Here is a 15,655-nt window from a genome sequence, read left to right on the forward strand (position 1 = left end):
TTCCCACCCGACGGCACGGACACAGTTGGGACTGAAAGCCGACAGCTCACTGATTCTGATGTTTTGCCGTGCTTTGTGTTTATGCTGTTTTCCCGCTGATTCTAAAGCTGTTAGTTTTATCTCTCTCCAAACAATATTGACCGAACCAGCAGCAAAAGAAGATCCAAACTACGCTTCACACAAAATTACAATTCATAGTTTTACATGTGAATTATATAATGTTAAATTACTATTAAACAAATGACTGACTAAAGTATTTTAGGCTTTAGTTTACTTCAGCCATATTCCATATAAATCAGGTATCATGCAATAATGAAAATAGCTTCAAATACAGCCATGACAATTAAAGAATATGACTTTAACGACTTAACAATATTACTTCAGTTATAGTACACCAACATCTCTTATATACATGAGCACTAAGGAAACACTGGATGACCTGGTGGTTTTTGTCCATAAAACTACTCCATAAAACTAACATTGCTGATGAGCCACTCATCAGTAATGTTTGCAGGGTGAGTGTATTTTTTTTTTTTTAATGTGCAAACTGCACTACAAGCTGGAATATTTGCAAAATCATGACTACCTCATGATATACTGTCTCAAAAATTAACCCTATGAATATGTCAGTACCATTAGGATGCAATTATTGTGTCACCAACATTTTAATGTTAGACATATAATTTTAACAGCCTCTGTAAACTAATATCCTGGCTTGCTCGAGGCTGCAGTTTTCTCTGACAGTTTCAATCAAAATTAGAAATGTTACTCTGAGACTGAGAGAACTAATAGTGCTGCATGTTGTGCAGTTATTTTCCAAAACACGTTATTCCTGGCTACATACAGTTTTAGACTGATGTGGGCCAAAGCCTAGCATAGCCTGTAACGTTATTGTGACAGACACATTTTATGAGTGAACTTGGCTTTAAGTGACGTACAGGCTTCTTTTAAACGCTTTCTTATATCCAGGTTCTTCATTTTTGCTGGCATCCTCCTCTCCTCCTCGCAGCGCAGACTTGCCGCTGCTAAAACTAAACAGAGCTCCCTGAAAGGCACAGCCAGTCACCCTCTTACTTTTGCTGTTTTGCTTCTACCACGATAAAAATCACACTTCATGCACAGCGCTCTCTCTCTCTCTCTCTCTCTCTCTCTCTCTCTCTCTCTGTATACTTCAAGAACAGTTTCCCACCTAAAAATCTGTTTTCTGCATTATTCGCTTGCTTGTTACGCACAAGTCTACCGTTGTTTACAGTGCTGTCGGCCGCTGTTTTTTTCCCTTTTACTTCTGAAAAGAAAACCTAATTTCTGCCGTTCAATAGGCTACTGAACAAATTTAAACTCTTTAAAATTATGCAAAATGCAAAACGCTTAGCCGTGTCTTTAATAAAATTGCTGTAACTTAAGAGGTAATGTTCATATGTTGATTAATGGTTTTCTTTCATTTTTGATGTACTGCAGAATATTTTTATAAAATCCCAGGCCAAGAAAATTGCCTTCATGTTTTTCTGTGTTTTATCTTCAGCTACTTTGACACAAAGGCATCTGCTGTGATGCTTACACCTTTGATAAAGTATTGCGAGTGTCAGCTTTCTTTTTATAGATACAAAAATATGTAAATGTACTGATCTCAATTATAATATTTGTGACTCTCTGAGGCAAAATTTGCCAGATTCGAATCGAATCGAATTGTGGATCGAATCGGGACCTTGTAAATCGGAATCGAATCGATTCTAGAAATCTGTGACGATACCCAGCCCTAATCAGATTTATTTTAGGTAGGTAAAGCAAATAAAAATGTCTCATGTCCTGTTCTGCTCTTTCTGTTGCAACAGAAAGAGCCTCAATCACTAGCTGCCAGCAGGGGATTGTTTGTGAACATTTCCTCATGTCTGAGTGTGTCTGACTATTGACAAGGTTATTAAAATGATATTCCACTCTGTTCTTTATGTCTTTTAATCCTTCCTTGTGTTTTTTATTAAAAAAAAATCTGAGTCCTTGTTACATGAAAACATCAACAGGCTGCTTCCTGCATTGTAGGTCCTCAACTCTGCTGATGAGGAGAACACCAGGTCTCAGACCTGATCATCTGGACACAATCATCAGATTCTGGTAGTTTAGGTCTTCACACCTGAACATTTCCAACTAACTTACAAGAGACTGATATCAGATAACAGTACTGAGTAATGTTCATTTGTGATTATTTGTGTTTCTCATTGTGTCCTGTGTAGTGATGTTACCTTTTACATATACCTACCCAAAAAATTTATTTTTATAGAATAATGAAGTTGCTACAGAGCACAGAAAAAGGGTTAAATTAATCTCATTTTATCCATGGATTACATTTCCTAAAAGGGAACAAAACAGCGAACAACCTTTTTTAACAGTTAATGTGTATTTACCTTTCAACAAATTTAAATAGAATCAAGGTTAGGTTCTGAAACTTACACCTCACACATTCTTTAATTATGGAGGAATAAACGTGTTTCAGGCTGTGAAACTTTAACTTTAAGACTCTCTAAGAGTACTTTATTTCAACGAACAAAGTTTAACATATATCAGTTCATCTTGACGTACCATTATGGAACTTTGTAACGGTATTTAAGATAGTTCTAAACCTTTTCCTTTAATCCTAACTGAGTACAAAGTGAACATGAAAACAATGGAACACAGAGTTTTCTGCACATTATGCATGTAAACCTCCACATGCAGATATTATCAGTCAAACCCGGCAGAAAGTATACAGACACATAACATCCTTATAGAATATGATGTAACACTATAGATCAACTTACCTCAGAATATATAACGCATGTAAACAATTACAGCAATATGATGCAACAAACACAGCAGTGCTACTAATCCAAAATACTCAAATACGGGATTTTAATCATGCCTAAATACTCACTGTGTTTCTGAAAATATATATTTTCCTCTGACTGACTTTGCTTGTAGTAACCCTGAAATGAACTGAATTTCGAAAAAAAACATTGCTGCAGATTATACGTCTGTATCATCATTTTTGGTGGGGGGGGTTGTGTGTGTTTTCGTGTTTGTTGGTTTGTTTTTTGCAAATTGGTTATTAGATTCCGCTCCAGCCAGCCAGAGACTCCACTGCCGCCCCGCCCTCTCCTCCCTGTGCCGCAAGCAGCAGACATACCTCGCAAACGGAGGCTGCCCTTACTCCCAGCAAATGGGCGATAGAAAACCGACCAGTGACCATTCCGAATATGCGCTGGCATGACCTCCTTTTTCGCCATGCCTATGATGCCCCCCCCCCACCACCACCACCACGACGCCGCCGCGGGCAACCGCCACTGTCGCCCGTATCAAAAACCGCTGCTGATCATGTGGATTTGTCTTCAAACACAAGAGTGATTAAAGTTTATCCTGAAATAAGTGCTGAACATCTGGTCCAAACAGCACAGAGCAGAAACAAACTGTTAAAGGAGGAAACAATGCAAACTTACCGTTTTTTCGCACAGAGACGGGAACAACAAGCTCCACTCCACACCAGGACACTAAATATAGACAAACAGGTGAGCTGCTTCCTGGAAGGAGGCGGGACTCTACCTGAAAAGTGAGAGATAGCCACACCTTGTCTGACTGCTCGGACTGGCTCTGAGTGACGCTGAGTCAGTGTATAGTTCACATGCTCATGTGTGAAACATGAAACCTTGTTGTAGGTGCAGGTGTGAACACACTGATCCCAGATCAGTTCTGCTGTATTTAGAATATGAACATTTCTACAACAAAGCGTCAAATGTTCAGCATTTTTCTCTGTTACCAATCTATACATCTGCACTATAGACACTCCAACACGTTCTAACTCCTAACTCGTCAAATGTGTGAGGCATGGTCAGGCTCCCTATGCTTCACTTATCGATTCGCAGGGTACCACCCTCGCGTCAAGAATTGATGTGCGGGGTCCTCACTGAATACTATAGATCTCCCTAAATGTTGTTTATTGACGACAAGAGATTGCCCGTATATTTATATATTTCCGAAACCACATTGTAGTGACGTATACTGAACACAATAAATTATATAACGTAGACAACTACATGAGAAACAGCAGATAAACTAACAGCTATTACTTTTGTGTCGTTTATTGTATTGATGGAGGGAGTGATGTATGCTGGGTAACGGCACAGCTATCGACTGGGTGACTTTGGCTGTTTCCCAATTCAGGTTCTGCAGCATTAAAGTGCGCAGCCTTAACGGTCCACAAGGGCCGCATAGTCGAAGACAGCTAAGGCTGGAAGTGCGAGGCTTGTAGGCTTGTGAAATGGGACGGTCTAGCCTCCGTCGCGCTGCCCAGGTTGCCTAGCTGCTAACCGCTGGAAACGTGTCATACAGCTTTGTTTGACATAAATAAAGGAGAATGAAGAAGAACATATTTTGTTCATTTGTTTCTACATGAGCTTTGTGTGGTTTGATTTTGATTGCTTGATTAGTTGAGTATCTGAGGCTGAGACCACAGGACTGTAAAACATGATTGTTGCGCTTAATTTCTGTACTGAACAGTTATTTTAAGATTAGCTAGTAAATGACAATAAGTTAATGTTATTCATGAGACTAAAGTCAGCGTAAATATAATATTATATTAATCATTATTACTTATTACAGCAGTGAACTTGAACTTTCAAATCAAATTACTTTTATTGTCACATCACATATGCAGGTACACTGGTACAGCACATGTGAGTGAAATTCATATGAGTGAACTCTGTGTGAAATACTGAGCTTCAGTAAAGATTCAAGTTGCAGTTTTTTTTATTTCCCATTACCTTAAATCTTCACTCAAAGACAAGCATCTTTGACAGTGTATATACAGATGTATTATATATAAGAGACAAATATTGTCCGTTTAATATGTTGGCATTACTAAATTTGGCTCAATGTTTTCATATAAGTATAAAAAGAAAATATATGAGCTGTGAAAACTGTTTCTAATAGAATGAAGATCAGACTGATATATGAAATATTCCTTTATTGGGTGATAAAATCAGACCATGTCATAACTGCTTTAAGTCATACAGAATAGATATCAGAGCCTTAAACAGGCTGACTTCTGCTATGGGTCAAACTGGACAGAAAGTATACAAACACATAACATCCTTATAGAATATGATGTAACACTATAGATCAACTTACCTCACAATATATAAAGCACATAAACAATTACAGCAATATGATGCAACAAACAGAGCAGTACTACTAATCCAAAAGTAGTAAAGTAGTAAAACTTTCCTTTTTGCTAAAGCATATAGTTAGGGCTGGACCAGGTGACCCTGAATCCTCTCTTAGTTATGCTGCAATAGACGTAGGCTGCTGGGGATTCCCATGATGCATTGAGTTTTTCCTTTCCAGTCACCTTTCTCACTCACTATGTGTTAATAGACCTCTCTGCATCGAATCATATCTGTTATTAATCTCTGTCTCTCTTCCACAGCATGTCTTTCATCCTGTTTTCCTTCTTTCACCCCAACCGGTGGCAGCAGATGGCCCCGCCCCTCCCTGAGCCTGGTTCTGTCGGAGGTTTCTTTCTGTTAAAAGGGAGTTTTTCCTTCCCACCGTCGCCAAAGTGCTTGCTCATAGGGGGTCATATGATTGTTGGGTTTTTCTCTGTATTTATTATTGTGCGATCTACTGTACAATATAAAGCGCCTTGAGGCGACTTTTGTTGTGATTTGGCACTATATAAATAAAATTGAATTGAATTGAATTGAATGTGAGCTTCTACTCAGGGGTTTTTCTTCCAGTTCAGAGCAGAAATGGTTTTGTTAAGAAACTGGCTGTTCTTTTTTTCCCCACAATTTTAATTATAAGCTAGTTATATTTCTACAAATGGAATTAGTTTGCTAACAGCAACAGAGATGAGTCAGTGAGTCAGTTGCGCTTGAGAATCATGATTCACGAGTCAGTAAAGTGATTCTCGAGTATTGAACGATTCGTTCACTATTTAAGGTGTTGCGGATAAATAAAACAAAATAAAACGATACAGACAAAGACAAAAACTGTGGTATTTTGTAAATATAATAATAAAAGCAAATTCAGCTGTGTAATTGTGTAACTTTATTAGCAGCGTACTCCTGAAATGCGCCAACAACATTGAAAGTAACATCCTCCTCTCTGCCCCTTAATGCTCTCTGGTTGCTATGGTAACGTGTAAATAATCCTTTCAAAATAAGACACACAACTACAACATGGGAAAAGACCCAGGGAAACCGACTTAACGATTAAAAACCCTGAAAACCATACATTTCACACCCGAGGCTCAACTCTCGCGACCCGAGGCTCAAACGACTCCCTGTTGGGGACTGCTGCTGTACAGGAGACACGGCACTAGATTCATTGACAATGGTCTACAGCATTCAGAACGCACAACACAATGTGCTGTAAAAAAACAAACAAAAAACAAATCACTGAAACAGCGAGTCCGCTAAAGGTGAACCCTGAAATGGGATGCAGCCTTTATAGACCCTGTGCACGAGAAAATGCTAACTTCCTGGTTTGAGACCAGATGTAGGGTTGTACATTTCCGTTAGCTTTACTTTGCGGTCAGTCACTACTGCGAAGATATACTCCAAAATCATGTCCAAAACACGAAAACGGAAGGATTAAGTTACAAAGAGCAGAAGGTGGAAACACTCACCGCTGTTGTGTCATAAAAAAATCCAATGATCAATTTTGACGTTTAAAGCGTTTAGATCGATCGGTTGTTTACATCACTAAACACAAGCAGATCACATCACATTGTGTCCTGCGTCCTGATCGCTGCAGACCATTGTGGATCTCCTCCGTGCCGTCTCTCCTGTACAGTAGAGAATCGCTGCATCGATCGCAAGCAGTGTTACTCTGAAGTGCAGTACTGTATGTTTGTACGTTTTTTTCCTCAACAAACACAACAATGTTGACGAATCGTTTTTTACCGTCAAAAGAAAAGAATGGCTACTTAATTTCACCTATTGCTGGTTATTTTTAGAACATAACACCCGCAATAAACAAGGGACCGCTGTTTACAAATACTGAGAAATATAGAATTTGAATCCATTTTCTGTTTTGCTCTGAGGCGCGGGGCAAAAATATCGACAGGTCTATGAACAGCATCTACATACATATTCCATAAATGCCCAAGACATCTCAAGAAATGTAAATCGCCACTTGATTCATCCATTTGTTGACTTGTTTTGGGAAAAGCGGCAGTACACAAGGAGCGAATATCACACCGGAAACGAAGCGCCCTACAGGAGTTTCCCCACCGGAAGTAGCATATGCTAAGGTGCACAGAGTCTACAGGGAGTGCAGAATTATTAGGCAAGTTGTATTTTTGAGGAATAATTTTATTATTGAACAACAACCATGTTCTCAATGAACCCAAAAAACTCATTAATATCAAAGCCGAATGTTTTTGGAAGTAGTTTTTAGTTTGTTTTTAGTTTTAGCTATTTTAGGGGGATATCTGTGTGTGCAGGTGACTATTACTGTGCATAATTATTAGGTAACTTAACAAAAAAAAAATATATACCCATTTCAATTATTTATTTTTACCAGTGAAACCAATATAACATCTCCACATTCACAAATATACATTTCTGACATTCAAAAACAAAACAAAAACAAATCAGCGACCAATATAGCCACCTTTCTTTGCAAGGACACTCAAAAGCCTGCCATCCATGGATTCTGTCAGTGTTTTGATCTGTTCACCATCAACATTGCGTGCAGCAGCAACCACAGCCTCCCAGACACTGTTCAGAGAGGTGTACTGTTTTCCCTCCTTGTAAAGCTCACATTTGATGATGGACCACAGGTTCTCAATGGGGTTCAGATCAGGTGAACAAGGAGGCCATGTCATTAGTTTTTCTTCTTTTATACCCTTTCTTGCCAGCCACGCTGTGGAGTACTTGGACGCGTGTGATGGAGCATTGTCCTGCATGAAAATCATGTTTTTCTTGAAGGATGCAGACTTCTTCCTGTACCACTGCTTGAAGAAGGTGTCTTCCAGAAACCGGCAGTAGGACTGGGAGTTGAGCTTGACTCCATCCTCAACCCGAAAAGGCCCCACAAGCTCATCTTTGATGATACCAGCCCAAACCAGTACTCCACCTCCACCTTGCTGGCGTCTGAGTCGGACTGGAGCTCTCTGCCCTTTACCAATCCAGCCACGGGCCCATCCATCTGGCCCATCAAGACTCACTCTCATTTCATCAGTCCATAAAACCTTAGAAAAATCAGTCTTGAGATATTTCTTGGCCCAGTCTTGACGTTTCAGCTTGTGTGTCTTGTTCAGTGGTGGTCGTCTTTCAGCCTTTCTTACCTTGGCCATGTCTCTGAGTATTGCACACCTTGTGCTTTTGGGCACTCCAGTGATGTTGCAGCTCTGAAATATGGCCAAACTGGTGGCAAGTGGCATCTTGGCAGCTGCACGCTTGACTTTTCTCAGTTCATGGGCAGTTATTTTGCGCCTTGGTTTTTCCACACGCTTCTTGCGACCCTGTTGACTATTTTGAATGAAACGCTTGATTGTTCGATGATCACGCTTCAGAAGCTTTGCAATTTTAAGACTGCTGCATCCCTCTGCAAGATATCTCACTATTTTTGACTTTTCTGAGCCTGTCAAGTCCTTCTTTTGACCCATTTTGCCAAAGGAAGGAAGTTGCCTAATAATTATGCACACCTGATATAGGGTGTTGATGTCATTAGACCACACCCCTTCTCATTACAGAGATGCACATCACCTAATATGCTTAATTGGTAGTAGGCTTTCGAGCCTATACAGCTTGGAGTAAGACAACATGCATGAAGAGGATGATGTGGACAAAATACTCATTTGCCTAATAATTCTGCACTCCCTGTATTCACCCGATTCAAATGTTGTCAGTCCATACAATGGGCGTTATTAGCAGAAATCAGTCCCATAGATGTGGGCCAGCATGGGCCATCTCCACCTGCTAGATTGTTCAGAAGGTTGTTATCATCCATCCAGATGGAGGATCACTAACAGGAGCGTGGGAAGACTCCAGAATCCACTCTGGCTGGAATCCGGTGGATACAGCAGTGTTACAGGTAAGACCATTTAAACGGACAGCATTTATAGAATGACTATTAAAAGTCAGCGAGTGTCAATAATGTTAATGTTGTTATGTTAGTAATACAACGAGTGCTAATATAACAGCTTTAAGATGCATTTGTAGATATTATTACGTGTTTTACCATCTTTATGGTGTTAGCTTAAAGTTAGCTTATATTGTAGTAAAGCTGTTACTGTTTAGACGATGTTAGGACAGAAATATTAGCATCTGTCATGACTGATGAAGTTGCTAGTTAATAAAGTTTCCAGTAAAGTGATTAATCGCAGCCACAGATTGACAGTAAATATCCCGATTAGCTTCAATGCATCTGTAATAAATATGTGCAAGTTTCAGTGCTTCGTTTAAACTGTATGATACTTATACTGACCCAGGGTCAGTGTAAAATACAATCCTAGCTGTGTGAACAAAGCCTGGCTCCTTTAATCCTGCATGACAAACCTCAGGATGCAGGTTATTATTACTCTTTCCTGCTGGCACACCTGTCACTTGAGAGTCAGCTAGAAACTTACAGTGACGTGGACATCATGCAAAGACTGCCAGACTCTGTAATACTGTAAATGATCAGTGACTCAGGTTAACACAAAACTTTAAACAGTCCCTCTGTGTCTCTGTGTGTGCTGAACATCTAGAATCAGGATTTCAGTCAGGCTGCAGTGAGTGTGGGACTTTTCTCTGTTAAAAACAGGTTGAAGACGGCTCAGAAACATTTCAATATGAAAATTTAGTGTTATGGCTGATGGTGGTGTGTAAAGCCTCCACTCAGCTGTATTTTTGTTACTATTTTATGTTTGTTGTTGTTGTTTAAACTTACTTAAAGGACATTTAAGGACATAATTCAGGTGCCCAGTTGAATTTATTCTGGTTACTCTCATGGTCATTTGTAATGATGGACATATTTTTCATGTTCATCAAGGTATTTAGTAAATTCTATCTATTTAGTAATATCTGTCAGCCATAAAATATAATATAATATAAAAATATCTAAATATCTCCTGCTCTTTATATTTTAATGATGTAAGACCAGACGTCTGTTATCGTGTTACATTAGCATTCCTCACATATCAATGAGGTGCTGTACAGTACAATCCTACTGACACAGCAGAGGGATAACAGCGGCTATTCAATATCGTTACATGACACTGTCGAGCTGCATGATGCAGACAAAGCAACTAAATTGTCTTTTTTGTGTTCCATTGTCTTCAAACCAGCTTCTACAACTTAGTTTTTGGTTGTGCTGAAGTAAAGCTTACAGGCTAAGAAGTCACAGTGTTGATATTCAACACAAAGAGAAAAGCTCACTTGTTTGAATTTATTTACAATCATAGTTTTTATAAATTCTGACTGTAAACAGCTTTTACAGCTTTGATATTGTTTGACACTCGATATCAGGTGATAGGGTTTAATTTAAAGGTTTCTATGTCCCAATGAGCCATTTACACTGACCAGTGTCAGTTTAACCGTAACACATTCATTATTTAGATCCAACATTTCTAAGAGAAATAACTGAATGTAAAAATGGCAGCCCTCAGGCCAGGTTTAATTGATAGAGATGTCTGCATGCATTATGAAATGTATATATCCCAGATAATTATTATTCATCTAGTCATGGCAGACCCACCCCTTCCTCCCAAGTTAACCACAGCCCAAAAGAACTAGTGGGGGGTATTTACACACTAACAACCAGTGGGATAAAAAGAGCCATCAAAAAGCTGTCAGCTTGCACAGATACACATGTGCTAGAAGCTAGAAGAGCTAGAAGCTCTGCTTATGGAGAAATTCTTGGAGAAACTTTCTAAGCCTAACAGGGGACAGGTACTCCTGCCCAAATAACATGATATAACCCCACATACAGCCCAGCCATAAAGTGAACCAAGTCATGTAGTTAAAGACAGCATGGGACCAAATGCATGTAACCAGCCTGCACCAACCTGACATTTCTTCCTCTTGAATTAAACAAATAGATGGATGAAAGTTAAATCACTACAAACCTAAAGCCACTAGTTCCTACACTGGAGTTCCCCGACACTGTGTGTTAATTGTACTGAGCTTGTGTCAACAGTTGTAACAGGCTAAGCTACCTGAGACACTGCATTGAACGATTGTTTCTGTCTTAATGGTTTCAGCTCAGATGTTCTGCTTTTTCCTTTCAGTAGATAAAAGCAGCTCGTGCGCTTTCTGCTTCCATTTTGATGGCAAGAAGAAGAAGAATGCTTCAAAGAAGTGGCGTTCATGGTCTCACTGAACAGTCATGGACCGCACTGCATGTGGTTTTAGAAACAACAAGGTTCACCACAACAATCGAGATGTGTAATGTTAGTGCATGCTACGGTTTGTTCTTGAACATCAGTTCTGTTTTCTACTTTGACAACTTAGACCAAAAAAAGTGTTGTTTTTAGATTTTTCATTTTTAAATCTATAAAGTGCCTGCTTATTTTTTTAATTAAAATTAGTTTGACATAAATGTTGGTGTTTGAATCGTCTCTCTCTAAGAGTATCCCCTTTAAAAGCGGAGACAAATCCACTGATCCTCTTCACTTTACCTGGATGATGACTCCTCTCTCCCTCACTCAGAAACACTCCTAATATAACTGTAATTGTCAGGATATATATTTATTCCAGCTCTCATAGTGCAAAGGAATGACTCAGACTTGTCAAATGATTTTTGATTAGATACACAATATGAAGTTCACAATTTTCTTACAAATAAAACTATAATGACAAAAATGAACAGCTGTGCCTATTTCTGAGACATGATTTTTTTGAATGTGTTCATATTTAGACAGTGTGCATTTTAATGCTGAAACTGTAAAGGTGAACCTGAGGTGATGATGAACAGAAGGCAAATATATGTAAATATAAAACAATATTGAAGTAATGTCTTTACCCTGTGCAGTATGTGGACGCTGTGCACGCAATCACCTTATTCACTGTAGTAAACATGCACCGCTAGCTCACGTGACTGACTCTGTCTCCATGGTTACATCGTATATTATTATCTATGTAAACAGCTTCCAAAGATACCGCCATAGCTCTCTGCAGCTGTAACACTTTCACGCTTTCCAAATCATTTCACGTTTTTGCTGAAGCGGGTAAATAAAGTCACCCAGTCGCTAGCTGTGCCATTACCCAGCATACATCAATCCCTCCATCAATACAATAAACGACACAAAAGTAATAGCTGTATTTAGTTTATCTGCTGCACCTGCTGTTTCTGAGGTAGTTGTTTACATTATATAATTTATTGTGTTCAGTATACGTCACTACAATGTGATTTTGGAAATATATAAATATACGGACAAGAGTAGGGTGATCATATTTTGATTTCCAAAAAAGAGGACACTTAGCTCAGTCATGAAGAACTTGCTGAAAGAAACATATTTAACATATTTAAATGATGCCTTCTCTGTGTGGTTAATGAATTATAAAATAAAACATGTCATATAGGCTTTTACAAGTCTACAAGTGAAAAAAAATAACTTAAAAACCTCTGGAATTAAGTACTGGTACAGAAATAATGCCTCATCTGCATAAAACAAAATTACCAGCACTGGGTCAGTATGAGGGCTGGACTGGGACAAAAAAATTGGCCCGGGCATTTTGACTAGGTATTATAGGAAAAGCCATAAAGCCCTCTAATAAAAACAAACGCTGTTGTGACCAGTGATGGGAATAACGGCGTTACAAGTAACGGCGTTACTAACGCCGTTACTTTTTTCAGTAACGAGTAATCTAACTAATTACTATTCCTATCGTTACAACGCCGTTACAGTTACTAACAAGGTAACGCGGTCCGTTACTATTTTTCAACAAACAGTTGAAGCTGTGTTCAGTTCACCGCATCTTATATCAGCTGCAGGAAGTAGCTGTAAGTAATCTGGGCGCTACAGCTTTAAGCAGCTGCGCGCTCCCGCACGGACGGTAATCACGATCACTGTCTAGCACAACACCTGGAGCTAAGGAGGCAAAACAATCGCATGAGTGCTGCTGTTTGACTGAGGAAGAATAAAGTAGTCGTGGTAAGCCGATCACATGACCACTTAAAGACAAAGCAACAAGGTGCTAGTTTATAAATTGTGTCGATAGGCCACGTAAAACCAGAGTCATGATAAACGATATATACGCGGCGTTTTTTCCTCAATAGTTTCGCCACGTTAGCGCTAGCAAGCACTCTGCTTATGAGCAAAAAAACAAAACAAAACGGGAAGTTTTAGGAGTGACGGCGAGAGAAAGAGAGAGGGAGAGAGAGAAAGAGGGAGAGAGAAAGAGAGAGGGAGAGAGAGCAGGAAAAGAGAGAGAGAGAGAGAGAGAGCGAGTTTTGAGATGTGAGATTTGTGACGTTTAGCATGTTTGGAGTGTGTAGTTAATGTGTTGTCTTGTGTAGTTAGTGTGTAGTGTTGTGGATAGTTTTGTGTTGTGTGTCAGAACAATGAGGCGACTGCTGTCTCCAGGTAGAAACAGCAGTGATACACCTGCTGCTGTCAGACCTGCAGGTATCAGGCTGTGATGTTCTCCTTTATAGTGGACAGAAATGATTTTTTTGGAGTGGCACAAATAATTTGTGTGGCATCTTATTGAAGAACAGCTGATTGTTCTGTAAATAGTTTGAAGTGGTTATTTAAAAAAAGGGTAAAAGGTAAATGGATGCAAATAACTTTGTTGTTTGCAAAACTTGTGCATAGGATTTTAAAATTGACAATTAATATTTGCATTTGAAGTTATAAAATATGATTCATTAAACATGTTTATGGTTGTTACAGTAAAAATATAACTTTTTCTACTCTGATTTTATGTTTTTTGTCTGATTTTAGATCAATTCTGGTTATACAGTATGGCAAAATGAGAACATAACTGTAAATTCAGGCACGTGAGGTTGCGCTAAAAAGAATGATACCAAACAAGGCAAAGCAAATAGTTTTTAAAGGTAAAATGTGGAGAGAAAATCAAGAGTAGTAAAAAAATGGCCAATTATACCCTGGACGCCAGAGGGTTAAACGTTCTTTGTTTTTTTTTTTAAGTAACGCAATAGTTACTTTTCCAAGTAATTAATTACTTTTAGAATATTGTAACTCAGTTACTAACTCAGTTACTTTTTTGAAGAAGTAACTAGTAACTATAATTGAATTACTATTTGAAAGTAACTTGCCCAACACTGGTTGTGACAGTGATGTACACTGTCTTGTTGGTATATGTATGATTTCTATACATTTTACATCAGATGAAAATTTAGGTTGTAAGATTCAGATAATTATTTACTAAGAGCTGGACATTTTAAATGAGAGTAAGAAAGAAAAGTATTTCTTTGTGCCCCCCTTTCCCTGTTAATGCTCTACCTGGCCCCCTGGCAAAAGTTTGCTAGACCCTCCCCTGCACAGTTACCAGCTTTCAGCTACTTAGAAAAGGATCCTGGTGTTATTTGTCTCTCAGAAACAGTTCATAACTTCCCTTCAACTCATTCATGTCACCTTAAAGGTAAACCTGTTAACACCTGTTCAACTCTGATGATTCAGTAAGGACATCTCCTGGTTTCATCTTCATGTTTCCCTCTCACCATATATCCAAACCGATATCATATCACTATCAGTAACATCATAGCACCCTCCCAGCAGTATATAAACTCCGTAATGCTAGCTAGTACGCAGTACGAGTTATTGTAACTGACTGTTAAAAGTCAGCACAAAGAAAATAAACTACACCTAAACGTGGTTTATATCTGACCCAGATAGACTGCAGGTCATAACTTCTTACCTGAAATTCAGTTCACCTGACACTTGGACCGGCGGCTACCTCGGGTCTCTCCTCCTCCTGCCTCCCCTTTCCCCCATCCACCTGCTGGCCTCCGTGGAGTTATTTTTACACATCGGCCAGCATCTGGCCAATCCACCACCTTTCATTGTTTATACCGTTACAGAAAAAAAAAACAACATCGGCCCATAAACACAAAAATCACCATCGGGCATACTGGGATGGCCAGTCCAGTACTGGGAAATTTCTTTTGAAAGATCTGAAAGATGCACTTGCGCTTTGGGATCTTTTAAACGTCTGTGAGTGCAAAAGAAGCGCTCACAAAACAGCATTTTGGGGATGACGTCACACACATGGGTCCTATGTCGGACTATAGGAAAACCCAGACATTTTTATCAATCTCGAAAATCCCTCCAGACGCCCCGGACGGAACGTGTAAAGTGGACATGTCACTGACATTTCTTCATCTCACATTTTAAATAGTTTTAAAATAACTTTTAATTTCCTGTTTTATTTTGAACTGTTTTATTTTGAATATCACAGGCAGTGATGTAATGTTATTAAATTAATGTTAAATACTAGCTTTGTTGTTTGTTTAGTAAAGTTCATTATCTGTATTTCTATTAAAAATACACCTTTTCTTCACTTTTTCTCTAAATCTTATAAAATGTGTCAAAATTGAATGAAGTTGGTGGAAACGTCTTCACGTCAGGCTGCGAGGGCGTCCAAGCAGTCGTGGTTCTCCATGGAAACCTAGTCGTCGGTCAGAGAGATGAAGCTACAGTCTTTAACACAACAAGTAAGAGTATAAAGCAGAA

This window comes from Oreochromis niloticus, linkage group LG3 (genome assembly GCF_001858045.2).
Source record: "Oreochromis niloticus isolate F11D_XX linkage group LG3, O_niloticus_UMD_NMBU, whole genome shotgun sequence".
Taxonomy (NCBI): domain Eukaryota; kingdom Metazoa; phylum Chordata; class Actinopteri; order Cichliformes; family Cichlidae; genus Oreochromis; species Oreochromis niloticus.